Source organism: Octopus bimaculoides, chromosome 19 (assembly GCF_046866305.1).
Source record: "Octopus bimaculoides isolate indiv1 chromosome 19, ASM4686630v1, whole genome shotgun sequence".
Taxonomy (NCBI): Eukaryota; Metazoa; Mollusca; class Cephalopoda; order Octopoda; family Octopodidae; genus Octopus; species Octopus bimaculoides.
In genome coordinates, this window is record NC_142946.1 from 51695450 (window position 1) to 51722949 (window position 27500).

Below are 27500 nucleotides of genomic sequence, written 5' to 3' on the forward strand. Positions count from 1 at the left end.
AAACAACAACAAACATCTACGCATGCGCATAGTTTGATTGTTCATGGGTCTTAAGTAAAGGCTGTATGATAATCCGATTACGCGTCCACATTCTAGCTTCTGATGGAGCATAACGCAGATCGATAGATCGAAGAGAAGCTCTCACGGGCGGCTGGCCTGATTTATCAGCACATTTAAGTGATTAATCGATCACTAAATCAGCCAAAGAGTCAGAAAGATCATCAGAAGAAAACTTTATTTACGACTAGCAACGGAGACTTTATTTTTGGTTTTATCTTAAATAATTCGTCAAGCGAAGGCGACGGAGTGGCACAGATGATAAAATACCGAATGAATTATCTAAGCCACATTTATTATTGATTTTTACATGTTCTGAGTTCAAACCCTGTTGGGTTTTGTAAAGTTATGTTGCATCTCAAACATTATATACATACATGCAATCATATATATGTGTATGTGTTTCTTTAAAGCCAAGACAATGCGAGTTACATGAAATAATACAAAGCTGTAGTTTGTATCTTTATCTTGTATTTCGGGTTTAGCACCAGTTCTTTGGGAAATAATCGGTGTTGAGAAAATATTCTAGGCGTTTCCTTGATTAGATAGTATTCGGGTTGTATTATAGTTGGTGGATGCACCCGTAATCTAATATCTCGTATCTTGTAATTCTTTGTACCTATCTAACCCGGTTCTGTCGAATGATGATGCAGTCGAACTCACACTACTAAGATCTAGTACTGCATGGAAATATTGTCAGGACAAACACACAAACGGCATATATACAACCAAGTTGACAAGAAGAGGTGAGAATCAGGTATGGGTTGGAGGTGAAACGTCAGCACCGAGGATATTATCTGTTGAAGGCACGCAAAGCTAGTGGTATAAACTGATACTCTAACGGTTGAGCAGTATCTGCGAGATCCTTGTTCCTCAAGGATAGAGAGGAATACTTCATAAATAAAACAAGCAAGACCTTTTCAGGAAAAAATACAATTGATAAATAATTTATAACTATTTCTGTATAGGGAGTTACTTTTCATATATATATATGCATATATTCATAGATATGCACGCATTTGCATATATACACAGCTACACACAAATGCGTAATCATATATATATATGTGTGTGTGTATATATATATATATATATATATATATATATATATATATATATATATATATATATATATATACACGTCTAGGTATATATGTATATTTACCTTATACACATACTAATTCACAGATATGTAGACAGACTACTAGATAGATAGATAGATAGATAGATAGATAGATAGGCAGGACATTGAAAAATTTGTGGGTAAAAGAGTATATGAATATAGCTAAAGGAATCAATGCGTAGAATTAAAAGTTATCACAATCGAAATCCCTGCCTCTCTCTCATTTATTTCCTCTCTTTGCGAGATTTTATATTTATAAATGAAGACACGGTTGAAACTTGGCCTCATGCCACAATTTCTGCTCTCTTATCTTAGACAGTAATCGTTCATTTTAATCTCCTGTCTCTATCACGACAATATCGTCTTATAAGCAACTGATAAAACTCTTATAGATTTTTGTGAATAATAGAGATACAAGTCTATACTGATGTCTATATATATATATATATATATATATATATATATATAAATACATATATAGCATATCGTATATGTGTGTAAGCATAGTTTTTGTATATTTGTATACGTATGTAAGTGACTTTGTGTCTTTATGTGACTGCATTGCATGCGTGTATCAGTCTTTTTATGTATTCTAGTCTCTCCACCGAACAGGCACGCAATGTGCCTACACACAGCCAGACAGACATACACACACATGCACACAGGGCACACACCTATAGGTAAGTATTAAGTGTGTGTATACATTGAATGCATGGGATGTATGTGTACATGTATATGGTTGTGTGTGGCTGTGAGTGTGGGGTGTAGGGGTGTGTGTTTTGTATGCATGTGACTGCGCACGTCCATGAGAGATTGTCAATATATCTACAATAAGAGAGAGTAAAAGGCGAGTGTGAAGTGACGTGTACTTTTCATTAATGTATTGGTCTCACATTTACAAAGATATACGTTCGATTCTATGGACAGAACAGTGAGATATATAGGGGATTTGGAACTGCCCAAGTTTACAAAGCAGAAAACTAATACAGATTTGAACTGAGGATTGAACGTGCCGCAAAGTTATGCCCTATTCAGTGGCATGTCTATACTGAAAAGTCTTTTAAAAGATTCAATAACCCGGGGTACGTTTCATTACATATACATACACACATACATATATACATACACACACATATATATATATATATATATATATATACATATATATATATATATATATATATATATATACATATATATATATATATATATATATATATATATACACATATATATATATGTGTGTATGTGTGTGTGTATGTGTGTGTGTGTGTATGTGTGTGTGTGTGTATGTGTGTGTGCGCACACACACACACAAACACACTCACTATTCTGCCTATCTGTCTGTGCACACCTTTGAATGTTAACGGATATAGAAACATAAATAAAATGAAGGACTTAAAAGACCTGTTTCGATCCAGTCGATAGTGTTCCTGCTACAAACTGAATGTGACAAAACAACATAATTCTTCATTAACGAAAAACAAAAACAAATTTTCATCGCTACAAATTCTAGTTCACTCAAAAGCTCTCAGATTCACTCTAACCCCACAAAACCTCAACATCAATACGCAGGATGGTCTCACTGGTAAATGTGCGAGAGCTTAATGCGAGCCACATTTCACTAATGGGACATTAGAACTTGCTCCAAGCATGTCATTAAAATGCCTTTTTTTCTTTGTCTCCTTTGTGAAACAGAGCGATTTAATTCAGAGAAATATATAAAATATGCCTATTAAAAAATCTCGACTTAATAAGCTGAAACAATATATCGAATAGTAACATTACTCTTATATTTCATCGTCTCACACAAAAACAGCATAGAATTTAACACAATATTCTTCTCTACTCTAGGCACAAGGCCCGAAATTTTGGGTGAGGTGGGACAGTCGATTAAATCGACTGCAGTACGCAACTGGTACTTAATTTACTGACCCTGAAAGGCTAAGTTAACCCCGGCGGAATTTGAACTTAGAACGTAAAGACCAACGAAATAACGCTAAGCATTATCTGCCAGCTCACCGCTTTACTGTCATATGATGCAGAGGAGCGAAAATAAAAGTGGCACTGAAAATACACGATTCATTTCACAGTAAAATAATATAGTTTTGCATCTTATACGCATTTAATACTTCTGTGTTTTTATCGTTGTAATATCTGAACGTAATCTAGCAATATAGAGAGAATAGATTTTCGCATTAGCTATGAGTGTACTTTCTATACCTGCCTATTCATAAACTATATTAAGAGAATTAGTTAAGTATGAACTTGAAATCAATTAATAAAACCTGACATATAAAATTAGCAAACACTACTTAACTAGAGTGCTTGTAATCTCCCGGAGCGATGAAGTTGTGGATTGGTTTCTTCCTGTTTCAAGCCATTACTGCAGTCAGCAATATTATGAATGAATTACAGTCTATATTCATTACACAGCTAAAAGAAGACAAATTGAATCTAGAATAATATAGTTTCACTGAACGTCTGTGAATGTATGAAAGCCATATAAATCAGGAAACGAATATGGTACATGTTAACAATTTAAATTGTGTTATTTATATATTTCAACGCATCAGATAGAAATAGAATATAAACTAATTGGCATATAGAAAACACCATAGTTGTTGCATATACTGCCAGATACGTAACATGCGTGAATACAAATCAAAAACACATACAAAGAAAAAATATATACCTACAATAAACTTATTATTGAAGTCGGTGAACTCGAGTCTCTCCAAATATTTATAATGTTACCACAATAAAGAAACGTTAATTAAGATTTCGACGCTAAGAGACAGTTCATCAAAATAAAATCTATGAAATCAATAGAAAAAAAAATTAAATTAAGAATACATTATGCTCTCATATAATATACGTCATTTGATAAAGGAGAAGTGGAGGGGTATATGTTACGAAATACATATAAATGAACTCCTATCCAATCTGTTGAAAGACTTCTATAGAAAATCATTAATGAAAACATCTAATGAATTAATTTGAAAAAAAAAAATAAAAACATAGTTACATGCTGAGAGAAAAAAAACTTTCCGGAACTCATGATGCATAATTTGGGCTATTGAAAGCAATTCTGTGTGGTTTCACAGATTGTTAGGAATAACGGTCTAACTGACATCACATCAAACCCTATCACATTAAAAAAGAAATGACACATGATAGACTATCACTGACAGGCAGCGAGTTAATAGAATAGTTAATCGGACAAAATGCTCAGCAGCAATTCTAGTTTTACGTTCTGAGTTCAAATACTGACGAGGTCGACTTTGCCCTTCATCCTTTCGGGATTGATAAAAAAAGTACTGCGGTCGATTGTAATCGTCTCTTCGCCGCGATTTTCAGGCTTTATGCCTACAGTAGAATGAACAACTACAATACTCAATTGGAAAAAGTATTGATAGTCCCAACGAGAGCGCATATAAATCGTAGTCCTGGTCTAGCAGAGAGTATCAATAACCAAAAGACGAATATTCAAACATTCAAACACTCAATATATTCACTCGAAAGACCATCGGAAACATCTTAGTCTCTTCAATGATTTCGGTATGAGTAGAACAATCGGAAACCTATGAATATATGTAAGGTACATACTGTATGATTTCCCATGCTTACAAGAAGACTGAACATATTCTTGTACGGCAAATATGAATGAAATAGATACAAGTCTCGGCAGTCCCAAGCAAAATCAACCTCGGCTGAATTTGAACTCAGAACGTAAAGACGGACGAAATGCTGCCGGGTATTTTGCCCGCTGCAGTAACGGTCCTGCCAGCTCACCGCCCTTCCCACTTAATAGTCACATCATGTTTTCATAAATAACGATATTTAAATTTGAAAACTATAATATTTTGATATTTAGGACATGATGAACACAGCTACGAAACTTTCGATAATATATTTACCCTGTTAGGGCTGACTTTAGACTAAAGAACAATGAGAACTACTAAACAATACCATCTGTTAATAATACAAATTTGTTCTGTGTTTACTTATAATCTCATTAGCGTTGTCTAGTGAGAAGAGTGAATTTATTCAACCCTAGCAAAAATAAGTCTTGTGCATAAACAAAAAGATCCGACAATTAACTATTAATAAAAAAAAAAATCGAACGTTTGGTCTTGTTTTGATGATACACAAACATAATTACATAAAATCACAAACACCTATTTTTATTTATATTAGCCTAATAACGTTCATTACAACAGAGAGAAAATAAATTAAATACAAGCAGTAATTCCCGTTTTAAATCATAATTGAATATTCAGCTGACTTAGGTCGCATAGATGTTACGCAGCAACCCGATGATTAAAAAACTTGTGTTAATACCAACGTTGATTTACGTTCTTAGAAGCACTCCTGCATTTAAATTTGTTGATCTTTTAGCTTATTTTCATTTGCCGGTGAAATAAAACCAACAGAAAGCACGTAATATCGATTAGACACATTATCTTATATTAGCACAAACTTATTCACCGTAGAGTAAAAGTACTGTGAGTTCCGCATCTGCGGAGAACTTCCCCATCTTTGCTTTTTGGCGTTTTGCCTCTGACAAATTCTATACTTTACATTGCAGTATCTGAAATTCCATTTGATTCAGGGTTAGTTAGAAGGCTTTAACAGAATCGACTGTCTTTGACAAGAAGTTACCTCCAGAGAGAACATAGAAACGATGGCGAAATTCTTTTTCGATAAGATCACCAACGGACTTGTGATCATGTATATATTTCTAGGAAAAGGTTAAACTGCGAGAAACGGCGCATTGATAATTGTTAACGTTAGCAAATTCTTCTGAAACTATGAATTACACAATGGTTTCAAGTTTTGGAACAGGGCCGGCGCTTTCATAGGGGAGGGATCTGTTGATTACATAGACCCCTTTACTTGACTGATATTTATTTTACCAAACCCGAAATGCTGAAAGGCAAAGTCGACCTCGGCAGAATTTCAGTTTAGACCGCAGGGCACACAGAATGCCGCTAAGCACGAGTGCAAACACGGGTGAAGCCAAACGCCTGTGCAATCCTGATTGATACTTCGGAAATGGTCAGTAATTGCCCTCCTCGGTCACGAATGGACGGCTGCCATGTATATAAGAATAGATGCATATATGCATGTATGTATGCATGTATGTATGTATGTATTTATGGACAAATGTATGTAATTATGGATGTGCATATATAGTTTGTATATAAGTATGATTGTACTACGCATGTGTGAATGTGTGTATATATGTATATATGTGTGTATATATATGTATATGTGCGTATATATGTATATATGTGTGTGTGTACGAATGTATGTATATATGTATGTGCGTACGCATGTGTGAATGTTTTTACGTATGTGTGTATGAATGTATGTATCATGCATGTATGAATATAGTGTGTGTTTATGTATGTATGTACGTATGTATGTATGTACGTGTCTATGTATGTATGTTTGTATGTATACATGCAATAATGTGGGCACGAGTGTGCATGAGTGTGTGAACACGTGTGTGTGCATTTTCGTTAGAAATTATTTATCTGTTCATATCCAGCGTAATTGAGCTGTGTTTCTTTCTCTCTCTCTCTCTCTCTCTCTCTCTCTCTCTCTCTCTCTCTCTCTCTCTCTCTCTATCTATCTATCTATCTATCTATCTCTGTTTATCTACCTATCCATCAGACACAGACATAGCCACAGGCACAAACAAAAACACGCAATCACTCACACACACACATGAAAACACATACACACAAATAAACTCATTGGCTACTCCACACCCTGCCATCTTCTATTTTAAATATACCGATTTCATAGAACTCTGTCTCATCTGCTAGATATAATACAACGAGTAAATAAAACCATCTTGAAATTAGAGCTTTCGTGACTTAAATGAACACTGGGCTCGCATTCAAATTAAAATATTGATCAGCATGTAAATCTACCATCCAAGATTATGTTTAGAGAACGTGTATTTCGAGCGAGATTACAACGCTAATATTGTATTGCCGCCATTCACATGTTTGCGAGAATTATCAATTTGTGACGGAGGCAGCGCAGAAACAATACGCTCAGTACACGCTAATGAAATCCCTCTTAAACCGAGAAATTGCCATCGATTTTTATCCTATCACTGTTTGCCAAATCTACACCCACCGTGACCGTTATTATCCCTCGCAACTTGTACAAAAATACATATATAATAATAATACTGATGATGATAATAATAATGATAATAATAATAATAATAATAATTATAATAATAATAATAATAATAATAATAATAATAATAATAATAATAATAATAATAATAATAATAATAATAATAATAACAACAACAACAATAATAATAATTATCATTTTCATTATTATTATTATTATCATTTTCATTATTATTATTATTATCATTTTCATTATTATTATTATTATTATTATTATTATTATTATTATTATTATTATCATTTTCATTATTATTATTATTATTATTATTATTATTATTATTATTATTATTATTATTATTATTATTATGATAATGATAATTATTGTTGTTGTTGCTTTTGCACAGCTTCTAACGCTGGATATGTACTACAGTGTCAGCATCTTCACTACCAGTGAACTAAGGTAACACCTCTTATTTTTCAAGCTTTTTCCGGAGTATTCGAGCAGTTCCAAGCAGTGCTGTTTTGTGCAAGTGCTCCACCCTTATTACAGCCCCTATTTGTTCCACGTACTTCTCGAGATTTTTGGTCACTGTTCGCAGGGCTCCGACAATTATTTGGTACTACTGCTACCTTCTTCCACGACTACAACTGCTTAACTTCCCAAGCTAACCTGTTATATCTCTCGACTTTTCTTTATCAATTAAGACTATGTCAGGATTATTATTATTATTATTATTATTATTATTATTATTATTATTATTATTATTATTATTATTATTATTTTTATTATTATTATTATTATACTTTCAGAGTTGATATCAGAATGGAGTTCGGACAGAAAAAAGTGTGGTATGTTAGACTTGAAGAGAGGAAAAATCAGATGTATGAACGTGCTAGCGATACCGTCGGGGGACGTTATGAAGCAGAGAGAAGAGACAGGTTATAATAGGTACTTGGGGATTTGGGAAATGGATAAATTGATGGGGAAAGAAATGATAGAAAAATTTAAGGTGGAGTACTTTCAGCACTCGAGTTCGGTAGAATATCTAAAGCGAGACGAAAAGCTAGTTCTAAGAAGATAAGATGCAGATGATGGTGATAGAGATGATGATGATGATGATGATGGTGATAGAGATGATGATGATGATGATGATGATGATGATGATGATGATGACGATGATGATGATGATGATGATGATGATGACGACGACAGTGATGATGATGATGATGATGATGATGATGATGATGATGATGATGGTGTTGCTATTATTAGTGTTATTATTGCCGTTATCGCTGTCATCGTCGTCGTCGTCATCATCATCATCTCCACCATCATCACCATCATCATCATCATTATCAATAGTAACACAAAATGCTTCCTACGCTGGAACTTCAACTTGGTTTCGAACACCCGTCTTCCTTCTTATTAAAGAAAAAAAAATATTTAGGATAAACTAATACAATATGATAAAAATGATTTACAATAGTACCATAAAAGAAGCGCAATCAACTATTTTACTAAAAGAGAGCATTTTCATCGCGCCGTATTGTTAGAGAAAATGCCATTCCGTTAGATAATGAAATCTATAAAAAATATATATATAAAGCAGAACTTTGTATTTCGATATACGAGGCGATTTCACGGTCGATTTCACAAAAGTACCGCGAAACTTTAAATTAGTTTTAAATATTCATCGAGAAAGAAATATAAAAACACCCAAGTTTTAACTTATGGTAATTTACAGTTTAATATATACATACTGCATACACACGTGCATATATACCTACACACTGACATACACACATGTATATAAATAGATACATACGTATATGCATAGATGCATACATACGTACAAACACATATGTATATACATACATTCATACATAAATATTCGCACGCGTGTGTGTGCGTGTATGCGTGCAATTATATTGCCATGTATATATTTTTATATACATGTACGCTGATGTTTCGCGTCGATTTTACATTTATGTCCGATGAATTGAAAACACGTATCGTCCTTCCAACTTAAGAAATACTTCTTCGGTGTTTAAGTAATGATCATGGGAAAATTGATGTGTGGGTCATATTAATTATGCAACGAAATAATTGTTTACTGAATCAGCTATGAATCAATAGCCGTTTTAAGTACTATTATAAATAATTCATATATTTAAATTACTCTTTGATAATTCTTATTATTAGTGTTACCAATCTTTATGTTCGTTTTCTTATTATTACTATTATTATTAATAGTAGTATTTAAACTTTTATTTTTACTTTTATTTTAATCTTTATTATGGTCATTATTATTATATAGTACTTCATTTCTATTATTATACTTTCACTCATAATAATAGTAATAATAATTATTATAATTACATTAATAATTATGAAATTAATAACAATTATTTTAAATATTTTTAGCCGTAACGTTAGGGTATTCTTAGTGTTACGGTCTTTGAATGTTTTATATTACATTTTTCTTCGTTAAATATTCTTGTGAACAAGACACGTATTGCAATCATGAAGACGTACATGTATATGTATATATATATATATACATACACATGTAAGTATGTGCATACATATATACATGCATACATAGCCACGTACGTATATACATATATACATATACATATATATATATACATATATATACACATATATACATATGTATATATGTATACATATGCATATATATACTCATATATACATATATATGTATATATACATATATATATACATATATAAACATATATGTATACATACATATAAACATATGTATACATATATATATGTGTATGTATCTGTATATATATATATGTATGTGTGCGTGTAGTATATATTTCCATACATGTAAATATGTCTAAAGTGTGTTTGTATGAGTGTATGTATGTACTGTACCTATATGTTTGTGTATATGTGAGAGAAAGATGTGTTAGGCTTATACATTCGCTTACGTATTTTACCTATTCGGGTGTGTATGGAAATCTACATACGTATCGATCTGCTTCTCATTAACTGCTTTATCGTAGACACCGACAATATATACTCACCAACTTACAAATATACATACACAAATACACAATGAATATCTTGAAATATTTAATCAGAACACTTTTAAACATGAGTGACACAGTCGACAATAAGAACATAATAAACTGTCCATAAAGTATGCACATGAGTAATAAGTTGTTTACTGTTGTTTTTAATATCATCTATAATGTCCTAATTCAAATCACGTCGCTAGTCTTACATAACATCAAAACATTTCTAACGTTCTTGATTTAAAATTTATTGTACATGAATCCCATGGCAGTTGACCGTATTGTATATCAAAATATTTCTATTGTATTAGTTTTTAAATAAACATAATAAAATATTTTTTTATGCAACTTCTTTTTTTAAATATATTTCTGTTGTTATTCCCTGATGTCTTTGTTCTCTGCTATACTTGCTTCTACTAACTCTAAATTTACACAAAGACAACGGCACGGTTTCGGTACAGTACTGAGAAAATGTAGCCATTTTTAGTATATACGGGCTTCTCAACGACTTTCGACTATCAATCGTCAGTTATCTCGTGTTACAAACCATTAAACTATGAAATTTCACCTGTTATATATTCGGTGATATAAGCACTCAGACAATGATAATTAAAATCTTCTTGGGAGTAAATTTATCTCTAGTCACGTCTGTATGCCTATACCATTTCATATCCTTTATTTAAAATATATAAAACCTCAATATAAATGTACATCAAGGTGAGATCCACAGAACGCTTTGAGCCATATATTTCTATTTTTGTAGGACGTAAGTGTCAATAGTAATTTCATCTGAACGCAGAATTTTTAACATGCCGAGCAAAATACTTGGCAGCATTTCGTCTGTCATTATGCTTTGAGTTTAAATTACGCTCAGGTCGACTTTGCAGTTCATCCTTTGGAAGTCGATAAAATAAGTACCACTTGAACACTGGGGTTGATGCAATTGACTTACCCACACCCCCGAAGTTGCTGGCCTAGTGCCAACATTTGAAATCAATATTAATTTCATCTACGCAAATGAAAAAAATCCCATTGCTAATGGACATATTTGTGTGTTTCAAAAATACAATTAAAGAAAATTAGCGTGAGTATAAATATGCTTCCATATTTGTAAGTTTTTGTTTTTTTATAACTATTGCATTTCATATGATCTTAGATAATTAGCATCATTATTGAGGAGATATCAATATCGTGTACATATTTAGTGCATACCTATTTTCCCATCAATTTATATATGATTGTGCGTGCGTACGTATGTGTGTGTGTCTTTATTGCGTTTCATATTATCTTAGGTAATTAGTATCATTATTGGGAAGATATCTATATCGTCCACATATTTAGCTCTTACGTATTCCCCATTAAATTATGCGTGTCTGTGAGTGTGTATGTGAGTGTGTGTGTATCTGCCCGTACGTGAGTGTGTCTTTAAATATATATACATACATACATACACACATCCATATATATATATATATGTGTGTGTGTGTGTGTATGTGTGGATAACTAAGCAGCTAGATAGATAGATAGATATATAGATAGATAGATAGATACATAGAAAGCGTCAACAATGAACTAAGAAAAACAAGTGTGATTGGTTGTACCTCTTTGTACATCAAAGGCACTAATGAATATATTAACGATGAATTCTTGATTTATAGAAATTATTTCAAGTCCCAGCAAAATTGTTTCCATCACTTAATGAAATTTCAACCAATTTCGAATTATAAAACGCGCGATACTGGCAAGAATATATCTCCGCTCAAAACTGGCACCGCCATTTTGGTAAAAACAAGAGCATATGATTTTTACTTATTACTGCATAGCACATATTGTTTTACGTAACGTGTCTAAATTGTGTCCGTTGAACTCTTTGTATGGAGCTTAACAGAGGTAAATTTACAATATACAAACCTCAAAGGTCACACATGTCCACGCACTGAAATGGTCCAGTAAATCCTCACCTGACAAAAATATAAATAAATTATAACAGATGCATCTTATATCAAAATACCACCATCGCGACTCTGTTTCTAATATGTAAAGGTCAACGCGCCGGAGAAAATGCTGAGCCACGTAAGACCGTCTCTACGTTCTGATTCCAAATTCCGCTGTAGTCGATTTTGCCTTTCAATCTTTCGGGTTCGGTAACAATAGGCACCAATTGAGCACTGGAGTTGGAGTAGATGTAAACGACTTACCACTTCGCCTAAAATTGCTGGCCTTGTGCCCAAATTAGAAACGAGTATATTAGGATTGATAATCTCACACTGATTTTCTACTGTTGTATTAAACGTAATAATGGCACTACATATTTATGTTCAAGTATATGTTGTACAATGAAATATTCTGACGCGTTCAAATGAGTAAGAGAACACATTTATATGCATATAACGGAAGACACACCTTATGATATCTTCTGTCATATTCTCGCATTATAGTGTTCATACATACTCACATTTCCTTGGGTGTAGCGCCTCATATATTTTTTCCCAATGAACATACGAAGAGAAGTGAATTATTTTAGTCCATTAATATTTATATATATATCACATAAGATGTTTTTGTGTGTGTTTTCCTAATGCCCTAGCAGAAGTTGTATCTCAAATGTTTACAAAGCAGCAACGTATAAAAATCATGTTCAATAAAAAATATATATACCTAATGAATGTCTAATTAAACACTAATTAAGTCATAGAACTCAGAGAATCTAGCATATAATCAATAATTTGTACTCGCATCACATATATGTGTGTGTGTGTGTGTGTGTGTGCTGATGTATGCGTACGTACACACACATATACATACATATATATATATATGTCAGTATATATATATATATATATATATATATATATATATATATATATATATATATATATATATATATATACATATATATACATACATATATATATATATATATATATATATATATATATATATATATATATATGCATATATATACATATACGCAAACACACACCTACAAATATACAATTATGTTCATATACATATATACATGTATATGCATTCATACACACATTGTGTGTGTTTATATATATATATATATATATATATATATATATATATATATATATATATATATATATATATATATATATATATATATATATATATATATATATACATACATATATATACTTATATCTATGTACATCTTACAAATAAAGATGTACTCATGCACAAATAGATATGAGTGTTTGTATATGTGTGCGCGTTCGTATGATTCCACACGTATTGTGCGTTTTGCTTTTTTTTTAGTGCATATTTCCTGGGTTTATTTTTTCCGAATATTTATCTTTTTATGTTTTTTCATACGACTAAGAAAGAATCTTACACCAGCTATGATGTTTTGAAGAGCAAAATACCACAGGCATAACTTTAAGAAAACATCTGCAGTTGTTCACTTAAACAGCTTTATTATCTGTCACAAATAATTATTATTAAATATTTACAAGATTCTTATAGCATGTTTTCTATGGAAAATGTTTTTCCTCCGATTATAACTGTTGATATAATTGCAATATATCATGGAAATTACCTTGTATACAATTCTATATCATTGTCTAATGGTTATGCAATTGTATAGATTTCTGCTTTGAAGCTGATACAGAAAGCACTATGTTTGTGGAACAATAGCAGCATTCATTTGGTGATAATCTTTTATTTATTTTATTAGTTATGTATCCATCTTCGTGGAACTATTGAGATAGTCTTGCATAAATATTCCTATTTATTAACGAATAATATATGTTCATACATTTATTTCTTCATACACATATACACCCGGATACACACTCTCTCGTACATATATACATGTGTGTGTGTGTGTGTGTGTGTGTGTGTGTGTACCTGTGTGTGTGTGTGTGCATACGTACATGCATGTTTTTGTAAGATCCTGAACATATAAGCGCGTATCGATTTATACCAAATTTGAATGTATTCCTGAATTATTTCTAAGAATATGATTATTATTATTGTTGTTGTTGTCATTGTTTTGGAGATGCCACAAATTTATACGTCGTGGAACATCTTATATTTTTCCTGTAGCATACGTAAGATTTCTTGCATTATTCTTATCAAGGAAGTCAAGGAGTACATAATAATTGTTATAAATACATATAATACATACACCCACGCACACACACACACACACACACACACACACACACACACACACACACACACATATATATATATATATATATATATATATATATATATATATAAAATTTATTACTGCAGTTTCTTTCCTTAAACTTTATACGTTTGCATTAATAGTTATGGGTAGAAAACAAGCAACACGAAAATTTCCTATGGTGTTTGTAACATCTGAAAGGAAATCAATCATTACACTATTTACAGTAACACACATACACAAAACAACTTATTATCAACTATCATGGGCATAGTATATTGGAGATCCATGCTAGTATTGCAGATATGTGTTATTATAACTGCATCAACAGCAGCGACAATGCCATCTGTAGTAATATCGGCGAATACAACCATGATAATGAGAACGATGGTTGTGAAGAAAATACTCGACGGATTCAAGTGTGAACTCATTGGTTTAGAGTTCTGTTTAAAAATATTGCTTGTAAACTATTACAGGAAAAGCTAGAAAAGCACTCAGAGAGCGCAGACCTCCGCCAAGCAGCTCATTTTAAGATAGCTACGCGAATATGATTACGAATACAGAAACGAAAATAAACTTTGGAAACAGCAACTTTACTATAAGTTACGTAGAAACGATAAATGTTTTTTTCAAGGGACATAATCAAAGAACGTAACATTGTAATACTTCATGTAAAGTAAATATAACAAATGAAGAATCCTTCCAGAATCTATAACAATTCCTGGATCACTACCAAAATGTCATCATCCGTTCGCCGTATCATTACTAACGTTTCCTGTAAGTTTCATCAAATACTGTTTACAACTTTTTCAGTTATTTTGCGCACAGACGGACAGACGGACAAACCAACGCCGATGAAAACATAACCTCCTTCCTTGGCGGAGGTAAAAAAGGAAAATCGTTATGATGTGTATCTGTCAAAGCCGAATTGCATTAATGGGCTGCTCGATGAGATTCAAAGTTGCTATTAAAGCAATACATCCCACGTAAAGAGTGTAATGTGGGAGATATATGTTGAACTAGTGGATGCAATCTCTCGACTTAATGAGGGATGAAAGCAAATGCTACTGTAATGCGCATGTATGGAACGTTGCTTTTAGGTGTCATTGCGGAGGTAAATGACTTGCAAAGTCAGAGAAATAACAATACTCACAAACGTTCAGCATCAATATAGCTTGGCATTTATACCATACTGGCTTAAAAGCCACGTGCAATTTTTTTAACCTTCTAACGATTCTGGTTTCAGGGCATCTTAGAACAGCAAAATTAATATAAAAGTTTGTACTTCATTATATTGTTATGTCTGTTAACATACACGCAAGGAAGTACTAATTCTCAAAAGAACTGACATTTTTCGTACAACAGCCACTAGCGATTGTCAAATTGGTAGGGTGATTGATCCATAATACCGTACAGGAATATCTCAGTCCAAGAGGTATTAACGTTTGACAACAGAGGAAAAAGGAACAATGAAAGGTAACCTTTTGTTCTCGTATGTATATAAATTAAATAGTTTTTGATTACATTCTGACGCTGATTGATGAAATGTGATAAGATAATTAATACAAATAAATGATTCGGTACTCGTTTAGAAAAGAAATGACGCTAAGTTGCTGAGTAAGATCACAGAATAGCTAATAATTTTGCTGCCAGTAATTACTGGCTTAAAATGATTTATAAAATCCATTAGCAAATTTAGTTTTTCTTTATAAGACAAGCGTTCACGCGCTTAGCTGAATCCAGCATTTCCCCATTGTCTTATAGTTTTTTCTAAGACAAATATGTATGAAACCAAGTTTGGAGAGAGATGCTGTTTCACCTCAGTTACAATTGGCGGCATGCATCCCAGCAAACTGCCAATGGAAGGCTGGATTACAGATAATTGTTCAATTATTTATGGTGTTTCCAGATTTCTGTTTGTGCGTTGCGAGGTTTTTGGTATTTGTGTATTATATTGGAAAACATCAGTCACAGCTTCTAATGTATCTGTTTCCTGCAGAGGTTTCGGTTTCAGATTTCATTCACTGTTTTTGCTTTACGGTTGTTTTTTTTTTCTTTTTCTGTACATGTTAGCTGTAAAGTTAATTGAAACTATTCCGCCATATCATTGGTGATATATTAGAATTTGAATAAAAATTGAAATGTTAGAGTTTGGATTCAGACGGTGGAACAAACGATGTGTCGGGCGAGTAAACATAACTAATTTAATCTATTCAATTAACTATCAACTTGAGATTCAGAAACTTGATTACAACAGGAAAGTTTGTTGTTTAGTCTACTTGATATCGCTAAACTTGGATCAGGATCCTACTAACAAAATAAACTACCTAAAATCCTAAATTTTGCCAAACATTAAATAATCAAATTAGATACGCTATCGCTGGTTTTAATGAAAACAATTACCGTTCGAAAATAGACTTTAGTTTTTTAATGACGTGGTTTCCATTCCATAACATATATGCGTTAAATATCTTGAGAATTGCTTTCAATGAGTTAATTTCCCTTCCTGGATCTGTTTGGTGCTCAAATACGAAATGAATATAGTGTTTATGAATCAAGTTCATTTGAATACTTTATTTGCAATGCCTGAAATATTGAATATATTGACAGTGGTGAAATAAAACACACGATTCGTAATTCCTGTGAATATCTTGTTATTATTTCCTATCAGCTGGTGAGCTGTGTTATAGACAACCTATGGTAAAATTTTCACCGAATGATGCATGTCTTATTTTGGATACACCATACCAATTTCTTGCTCAGAGCAATATTGCGCATTCCGAAATGCAGAGATGAATAGATTGTAGCTCATGGAATATGTTAGCTTTGATAAATAGTATTCTTAGCACCATGATGTATTCCTATAGATGTTGGTGGTGGCCATAGCAAATCTCCATTAAAGAGGTTGTGGATTAGCAATTGTTACGTTGCACTAGCCAATGGTGATGTCCTTCTCAAAATTGTGCTAATGAGGCTCTAGAGAATGCAGATTTCTCTATGTGTATATAATATTTTGATGCATATCAGATGCAGATATGGTTTGATGCGAATTGCACTGTTCTATGTTCTCTGTAATTTATTGTAGTTTGTTGTGGAGAATTCAGCAGTTCAGGAGGCATTGTTGTATTCATTTGTGCTTTAATCTATCGCTTGTAAGCTAATGTTCTCGTTTATTTCTATTGCATGTATGCAGTTTCTATTAATGCTGTTAGTATGTTCCTGTGTATCTTTTTAATTTGTCTATTTTGTATGTGGAGTATATATGCTGTAGATGTGATGCTTCAAACATAAACGACTTCAGGTATTCATCTACAACCGCAAACACCAACAGCGGAGTTTTGGTGAAAATCATATGAAGCTGATTCCTTATATTTCGCTCTACAACTAAATACAAGTGAAAAAGATTTAGGAGATAAGTTGTTTTTTTAAGCTGTTCGCCCGACAGTTTACGAAATGTGTATCTGTCACAAGAAACATACAGATTGTCGTTTTCAAATCACAGTATGGATCAACTTCACTAAAAACTATAACGTAATATCACACAAAAACGAAAATCCCACACATTCATACTAATTGCCATCGACATCAGTATGACCTCAATACGCAACTGTTATTTAATTTATCGACCCTGAAATACAAAGTCGATCGATCTCGGCGGAATTTGAGCTCAGAACACGAAGACAGACGAAATACCGCCCGGCGTGCTAACGTCTCTGTCACCTCATTGCCTTGCACAGGACGATTTATTAATAGAGTGAATTAACACCTGTAAAACAGATGAATCCATTGAGATGTTTAATGGTAGAACCATTTGCAGCGCTTGACAACCACAAGAACAAATATGGTATTTACATATGTATCTCTAAATCCTGCGTTCAAATCATTGAAATGCATTTTGCCTTTCTTGAGAAATGAATTAAAAAGAAAAACCATTGTTGCGTATCTCCAAAATGTACACAATCAAACATTTTCTAGAAATGTATTTCATTGTGCCAAAGTTAGAAATCAATATAATTCACTATATTCAAATTATGCCATTATTAGTATTATTATCATAAACTTAATTTTTTTCATTGTTTAATATACAGATATAATATTTAGGTCAGCGAACAAGAGAAAGTATTATTTCGTATTAAGTTAACAACCGCATATACTTATTTTCAAGTACAGACACGGTAAAATATTACACACAGACACACACACTCACACACACACATATATATATATCTATGTATTTGCGTGTGTGTATATATATGTATATATATATATATATATATATATATATATATATATATATATATATATATATATATATATATATATATATATATATATATATATATACATATAAGTACACACAGATGCATTACACCCTACCAACGCATATATCAGCTGAATGTAACTCTGCAAATGTAGATATGTATAACTAAGAAATACTGTATGGATTAGTGTATTACTTATACGTTATGTCTATGTAAATATAGTTTTCTTTAACAAAGCTAAAATATATTTCCGCTAACTCCTTCGAAAAGCATGACGTTATATTTAATCTTCTTATTTCTCTATCGATTGATTGTTATATATTTATGTGCGATTTGCGTTTTTTATTTGTTTCATACATATCGGCCGATCTAATTATATACATGGATGTATATGTGTATGCGTGTGTGAGTCTTTGTGTGTATGTGTGTGTATGTCTGCATCTATACATTTGTCTATCTTTGTATATCTTGCACATTGACTGACACACAGTAAAATATTACTACTACTACTACTATAATTATTATTATTATTTTATTTTTGAGTGAGAGAGCAATACATGACATCAAAGTGACACTGGGGTACAAGTATACGAAGCCCAATATACCCATCCTGATTACCCGTCACAGAAGGGCACACCAGGCAATATATCACAACTATATGAGATCTACCTGTTGATCTGATATCAATATCAACAGTTTACCGGGCAAGGTTGTTTATAGAAGACCAGCAGTCACCCATGCATACCACCCTCCCCTCTCCACGCCACCGGTGTTATCAAAGGGAAAGGCAAAGGGGCCGATACAGCTTGGCACCAGTGACGTCGCAACTCATTTCTACAGCTGAGTGAACTGGAGCAATGCGTCTTGCTCAAGAACACAACAGAGCAGCCCGGTCTGGGATTCGAACTCACAACCTCGCGATCGTAAGCTCGATGCTCTAACCACTGAGCCATGCGCCTTCAGGATGAAACTAGCAATTTCCAGTATGCATTGCCTCGGTTTCTACTCGAAATTTCACCTTTGGAATTGCTAGGATTTAATTAACTTCTCTATCATTTAAATAACAAATGCATATAATTTTAACCATGTACAATCCTCGGTCACTTGGACACGTGGAAACGACTAATATCTTCGATTGAGAATATTTCATATTTCTATATATTTTCTTATTTCTCTCTCTTAGATGATCGAGTACTCACCTTAAGTGGAATTCTTTACTCAACACGTAGGAACCACCTGCTTAGACGTTAGAAAAGAAGCTGTAAGTGACTTCACGTATTTATCGTAATTACACTGCACAATGATTCTACTATAAATTATATGTTCTAGAATGATGCCAAATGCTTTTCTTCTTCATTATCAGTGTTAATGTGTATCTACCTGGTTGGTATTTCGTCGCTCACGACGTCGAGGGTTCCAGTTGATCCGATCAACGGAACAGCCTTCTCGTGGAATTAACGTGCAAGTGGCTGAGCACTCCACAGACACGTGTACCCTTAACGTAGTTCTCGGGGATATTCAGCGTGGCACAGTGTGATAAGTCTGGCACTTTGATTTACAGGCACAACAGAAACAGGAAGTAAGAGTGAGAGAAAGTTGTGGTGAAAGAGTACAGCAGGGTTCGCCACCATCCCCTGCCGGAGCCTCGTGGAGCTTTTAGGTGTTTTCGCTCAATAAACACTCACAACGCCCGGTCTGGGAATCGAAACCGCGATCCTACGACCGCGAGTCCGCTGCCCTAACCACTGGGCCATTGCGCATCCACCGTGTATCTACCACTCAATGATCAATCACTTCTGGTGAACTCTGTTAAGCAATTTCAGCTCTACTTTCAGCTGAAGTACTAAAGTACACGTCAGAGTTTTAGTGGTAAACCATAGTACATACCTATTACATTACGTCAATTGAAGTAATTATTTTGCTATACATATATACATACATACATACATACATACATACATACATACATACATACATACATTTAGTGTGCGTGTGTGTGTATGTGTGTAATAGAAACGCGCAGCGGCAGAGATATATATACAGATATGTGTTTACACAAAGACATTTAAGTCAGAAATGAAGGTGGAAGTTAATAACTTACAACTCAACACAACTTCTTGATATAATTTAAAACACAATAGATCACTTTGTTTTAATTTGCATTCTTACATTTATATTCAAAATATTTACACTTCTTGTCCAGATACAATGATTCTTACGAAAATATATTATTTTCTAGTTGTCTGATGATAATACTTCAGTACAATAAACTCTTGAATACAATATGTCAGCGCGTAATCCATTTGATCGCATATTGTACATTGAATAACATCTTGATAAACAAGTACCAAAAAGTTTATTATCGCAACAGGTTTTATAACATTACAATGCTATAGAACAAAATGTTCTAGTCGTCTGGCAATCACTTATACTACAGAGAACAAAGCATTGAACGATGAAGCCGTATACATTCATAAGAATGTCATGATCTCACGAAAAAGAAAGTATAACAGAAGAAACGAATAGTGATCTAACGTTCTAACATAAAACTAAATGTTGATATATTTACAAAGGGGAAAGGTCTTAGCATTATTTAGTAACAACAATGATACTGTTTTGTGTTCACAAGATTTTTGGAGACATATACACATGCGTAGTCCAAATTGGCGTCGTAGTTATTGAATTTTTATTACTGAGCTTTTCTTTGATCGAATATTCTCCGTAGTAGGCATTGTAATCACCAATACAAGCTAATAAAGTACGTTGCTCACTTATTTATATTGCGAACACTGGAGTGACATGTGGCTTCTAAGGGTGTGATATCCTTGATAAAAATTGTAAATGTTAAGTTCAAAGTTTATAAAAGAGAAACATGAACACACAGACACATATGTACACACATACACGTACATGCATACACACATACATATGTGTATGTATGTATGTATATATATATATATATATATATATATATATATATATATATATATATATATATATATATATATATGTCTCGGTCAGTGTCTGGCACAATATGTGCTTGATTATTTCGCAGATACATGCATCCTCAATCCGTATTTCATATGTAGTAGTAACGTGGCGTCTGCTGATAAAACTGGATCTTGGAATAAAATATGCCCTATATATATATATATATATATATATATATATATATATATATATATATATATACACACACACATGAACAAGATATCTGGATGGTCAAAATAACGAAGTAAGTTTTAAGATTATGAAAGCTCAGTGTAAGCAATATCGTTAGATTATTTAACCATTAAGAAAATATGTTGCAAGTTTATATGTAATTTCCCATAATCAATGCACAATTAATCCATTTTAGTGCAACAAGTTTCTTTTATGCAACGATGGTCATTGCTGTTTATTGGACGCTTTTGAGAATTTCATTCGATGCGAAAGTTTCAATCACGTAAAGATTAATTGCAATTTCAACAAGTATTGCCTTATATGCCTACGCAATGAATTGTTCTCTATATTATCCCTTCATAATGATGTCACTTTCAATCATGCCTTCATATAACTGGATTATTCCAATTCCTGTTCCATTACAAAGCCCGTAATCTTCATTTAATATCGCAATGTCATCAAAACGCATGGCTTCTTCAATTTGAAAATACAGAGTATCGTTCCATCTCTTTAGCATCTTTAATAAGCAATCTTTCAGTCTTCATAATCAGAGTGTACATTGCCTTTATAATATGAATTTGTAAATAATTACACGTTTACTAGAGTCTAGTATCGATGGTTATCTACACTTTGCCTCATTTAATGGGATGCTAATTTCTTGTATGTATATGTATGTACATATTTTGATCAAACGACTATAAATATTAGCGGTCTGAGAGAGATAGGAGACAGAGTGGGAATTAGTCGCATGATATCGTAAGGTGTCGCTTTGGAAGTTTGTCGGAATATCATTTGTTGGTTCTTCGAGAGGTCGTGGAGCGTTTGTTGGATTGTTACGTTTTTGTTACCCTGCTTCGTTATATGTTTATAGTTACTACACGGTTATAGTGTAAAAAAGTATCGTCTATCAATTGGCGATACAACACTATATTATATTCATATATTGATGTGTGTGTGTGTGTCTTTTCGTTGGTGTTTGTTCCCCACCACCACTTGAAAACCGGTATTAGTGTGTTTACGTCCACGTAATTGAGTGGCTCGGTAAAAAAAAAGACCGGTAGAATAAGTACTAGGCTCAAAACTATAAATCCTTGTGTCGATTGGTGTTCGACTAAAACCATTCAAAGTAGGGCACCAGTATGGCCGCAGTGGCAAAGAAACCCATTTTTGTAACCCCGTGATTTTTGCTTCAATCCCTTTGGATAGCACACACGATAAGTCTTCTTTTGTAGCTCCGAAGCTACCAATGTCATGTGAATTAACTTTGTACAGGGAAACTATGTGGAAGCCAACGGTATATAAATGTATGCGTGTGTGCATGTGTATGCGTGTGCGCAATCGTGTGTGTATGTGTGTGTATCTAAAACCCCACCATCAAATCTTCATGGTTAGTTTTGGATCTCTTACTTTCACTATCTAGCGGTTGCTCAAAAGCGGTCCAATAGCACAGGAACGAAACTTGAAAACTGAACACAATTATTATGATTGATTTGTTGTTCTCAGTTCAATAACTGAATCAAAAAAACCTTAAAAAATATAATAGGTTTTAAATGTTGATGTGTGTGTGTGTGTGTGTTTGTGTGTGTGTGTAGGTGTGGGTGTTTGTCAGTTACTTTATGATGCACCATGTCTTGCCGGAGTTTTTTTGCGATAATGTTATTCTAGGGTAATAGAGTTGGGTATTTGCCTTAAAGCAACAGGTTACCACGAGTGACATAAAACTGGAAAAAATAATTTGATATTATTTAATTTTTACTTAATATTTGATATTGAAAATTGTAGTTGGCTTCTCCACTGTAACGCATTTAGTACACTATCTATGTAAATTCAATAGATAATGTAACTTTTATTTGCATTAAATTTATACAAAGGTGAGTCATAAAGATAGCATTACTTTCTAACCCACCCTCGTATATAGAACATAGTATAATAAAACTTCGAACTACTTCCGTCTAAAATGTTCGGAACGAATTAAATGAATGCAGGTCAGCACTATTTTGGGAATCAATTATCTAGATTTAATCGATTCTATGTAAAAAAAAAATAGCAACAAAAACAACAATATTATACAGACAATGGACTAACTATACACATATTAGGAATCGAAATAAGACAGAATGTGATACTTACTTGGATAAATAAGTATGTACATGGATATATACTTGTGGAGCTTTAGGATAGAAGCCAATAGTAAGAGATGCCCTCCCGAACATATTGGATCGAACTCGCCTGGTTTCCTCTAAATTTACCCCCTCACATATGAACGCTCTTTGTATATCAGGACTGTTTTCTTTGTTTAAAAAAAATAAAACGTAAACATATAGAGGAAAATGTAATTATCAGTAAACAAAAGGACGATCGATAATAAAAAAAAAAAAGAAAACAACATTGTATATGTATGTATATATATGTGTATATATATATGTTTGCTCAAACATATTGATTTTTGTTGAATATTAAGAATTTATTCATGTGTTTCCTACAAGAAAAATATGTACATAATAAAATAATACACTTTGGATTTTAATCAGAATTTAATCTGTGAGAAACTCTTAAACACGAACTTTATATTAAGAAAGAAACCATTGCATTTTAGAAAATCGACTTTACTTTTATCAAGGGATAATTTCTCCATGTATGTTTGGATGAGATAACATTTTGCAGCATTTCCTTATTGATTCGTTTATGTATTTATTTAGTTTTCCTTTCAGATATTTATTTACTTCTTTTTTAATCTCCTTTGAATTAGTTTTATTTTGTTTTATTTAATTTAATTTTATTTCATTTTATATTCTTCGTTTATTTTTGCTCGTGAAAATTCTCATAGCGATTTATCATTTTGCGCTCACGCGAGAATTTCCCGAAGCGGTTTAAGGTTTGTATGTATGTATGGCCATCGCTATGCCCTTACATACACTCATTGCATATAGTGATAATACCTATTTTCTCTCCTCAACCATCTCTTTCATAAACACACACACACATTTATATATATATATATATATATATATATATATATATATATATATATACCGGAGTAAGCACATGAAATGTGCAACAAGGTGGAAAAAAGAGTACTCAAATATATATATATATATGGCGGGGTGTTTAATTTATTTAACATCATCATATTGTCATGGTGCTCTGATGTACTTTACGGTGTATATATTTCGTAAACAAGAGAGACAGAAACAGGCAGAAACAAGGAAAATGCCACTTGTATTTGAACACTATGCAAATATTCTTTTAAAAATCTTTTCTTTTAATTTTTCCAAAATTTAATTGTTTTCCATACTTACAGTTGAAAAAGTCTGAATGACTGAAACCGGTACTGAAATGTTTTTTATAAAATTATTTTACCATTTTCTACCTTGACTTTTTTCCATATATATATATATATATATATATATATATATATATATATATATAGTATTTTTATCACCCCTGTTTATTGTGAAATGTATGAACCTGTTTTTATAAATAGTCGACTGATTACCTGGACAAAACTTTGGATCAAATCTGGAAGCTGTACTCTTCTAAGCGACGGCTATATCTATGAGCGTGCGTGTGTGTGGATGTGTGCACGGTGTGTGTATATATACACACGTACATACATTCATCCATCCATACATACATATATACATACAGGCTCATATATATATATATATATATATATATATATATATATACACACACACACCCACACACACATATATATATATATAACCAACAACAAGGTGTTTTGTATGTATGTATATGTGTATGTAAATATACATAAATGTATGTACGTATGCACGCATGTTTGTATGTATAAGTGCGTATGTATGTAATTATGCATAAATGTATATATGTATGTATGAATTAAACACTACGTAAGCAAAGCAAAAGTTAAGGACGAAGCTGATAAAGCAAAATATCCCCTTAACAGGGAAAAAGCAAAATGCCCCTGTTAACATTTTTATTATGCGTTCCTTACTGTGACTGGCCTTACTCGAGAAAAGCGACACACACGATGCAAGATTTCATGAGGGTACGAAAACATGTGTCAGTTGGTGGTAAACACTGTAATAACGTGCAGCAGCAAGGGGTACCCATCGTAGATATAACTGTGAAACACACATCCATGTTGCACCAGAATTTGAAACCAATATTGCTATGAATTTATTATCTAAATTATGCTTACCAACTGTTACACCATTTTGGTGAAATTTAGTATTTCACTCATATCTCCCTAACACGCCAACAGTATGTTGTAAGGTGCAGCATTGAGGATACCACCTCTGAATATATTCTATACTTATCTTCCCACTTCTCACAACTTCTACACCAGTGTCTGAATGTTTCAAACATTTGTCACGTCCCTTCGTATCGCAAACAATTATCAGTTAGGACGAGTGAATTGGTATTCAAAAATACGCAATAATTTGGAGAAATATATTCATCTAATTGTGAACAATTTGCGATCGTCGTAATACATTTAGAATAGCTCTGATAATGGCATGTATATTACAACATTATTAACTCAACATTTTAATAGCTTTTCTTTAAATTATTACATATTATTATTGATTAACACCTAGCGTAATTCTGCATCATATTTCAATGTGCAACATTAGTTTTCGAATGTAACACCTTCCAGTTTATTAGAACAATGCTCCTGATTATCATCTACAGTGCTAATAGTCATCTTCATCCACCGACATGAAATTTCATATAATTGTAATTACATTAACATCAATTACCATAACCATTAAATATAACTTCAATTATAATGTTTGCACAATAACGCATTTCTGTGATAACTATTTCTTACTAATAGAATGTTTATACATTAAACACAGTATAGACACAAGTATACAAATGTGTATGTATGTATGTATGTATGTATGTATGTATGCGTTATGTCTGACGCTACTGCTATCTAGCACCTTCGGATGTTCTCTACTCAACCGCTACACAACTGCTACTCGACTGCTACTCAACACTCCTACCACGGCCAGACTACCTCTATTTATATGTCTTGGGAGATCCTACTTCTTCGCCTGGGGGCGTCGACACAACAGTATGTATGTATGACATTATTAAGTTTTATTTCAATATTCCTTACCAATAGCGAAAGAGCCGGTTTCTAACCTAGACCCAGGGCTCCTTCATTGGAATCTCAACAACGTCAAGAGGGTATTTTTCTATGTATGCAAGTATGTGTACAGATTTGTACGCTTTCTTTCATTCATATCTTCTCACGCATACACTTGCATATCTAGACATGCTCATATATACTTTAATGATAAACTTCTGGAAAGTTTTACATATTTCTACAGTTCCAATGACGCCTTGGGTCTGAAGTCTCTGAATCAGCTTTCTCTTTTCTAGTTTTGAGAATCGTAATTTCTCAAGATTGATATTTAGGCAGTGTCTTACATATTCCAGGGCTCCAATAATTACAGGTATAAACCTGAACTTGTAATCTTGATAGAGTAACTGCAGATTTCTCAATATTTCAGCATAGATATTTTCTTGTTTCACTT

At 32.8% G+C, this 27500-nt stretch overlaps 1 long non-coding RNA gene across 1 annotated transcript in view; it reads left to right on the plus strand.

Annotated features, from left to right (window-relative positions):
- Positions 1–27500, plus strand: part of LOC128250039 (uncharacterized) — a 400943-nt gene that overhangs the window by 203706 nt on the left and 169737 nt on the right. Inside the window, exon 2 of the long non-coding RNA XR_016237448.1 lies at positions 19994–20071. This is a non-coding gene — a long non-coding RNA (uncharacterized LOC128250039). The remainder of the gene's footprint in view (positions 1–19993; positions 20072–27500) is intronic.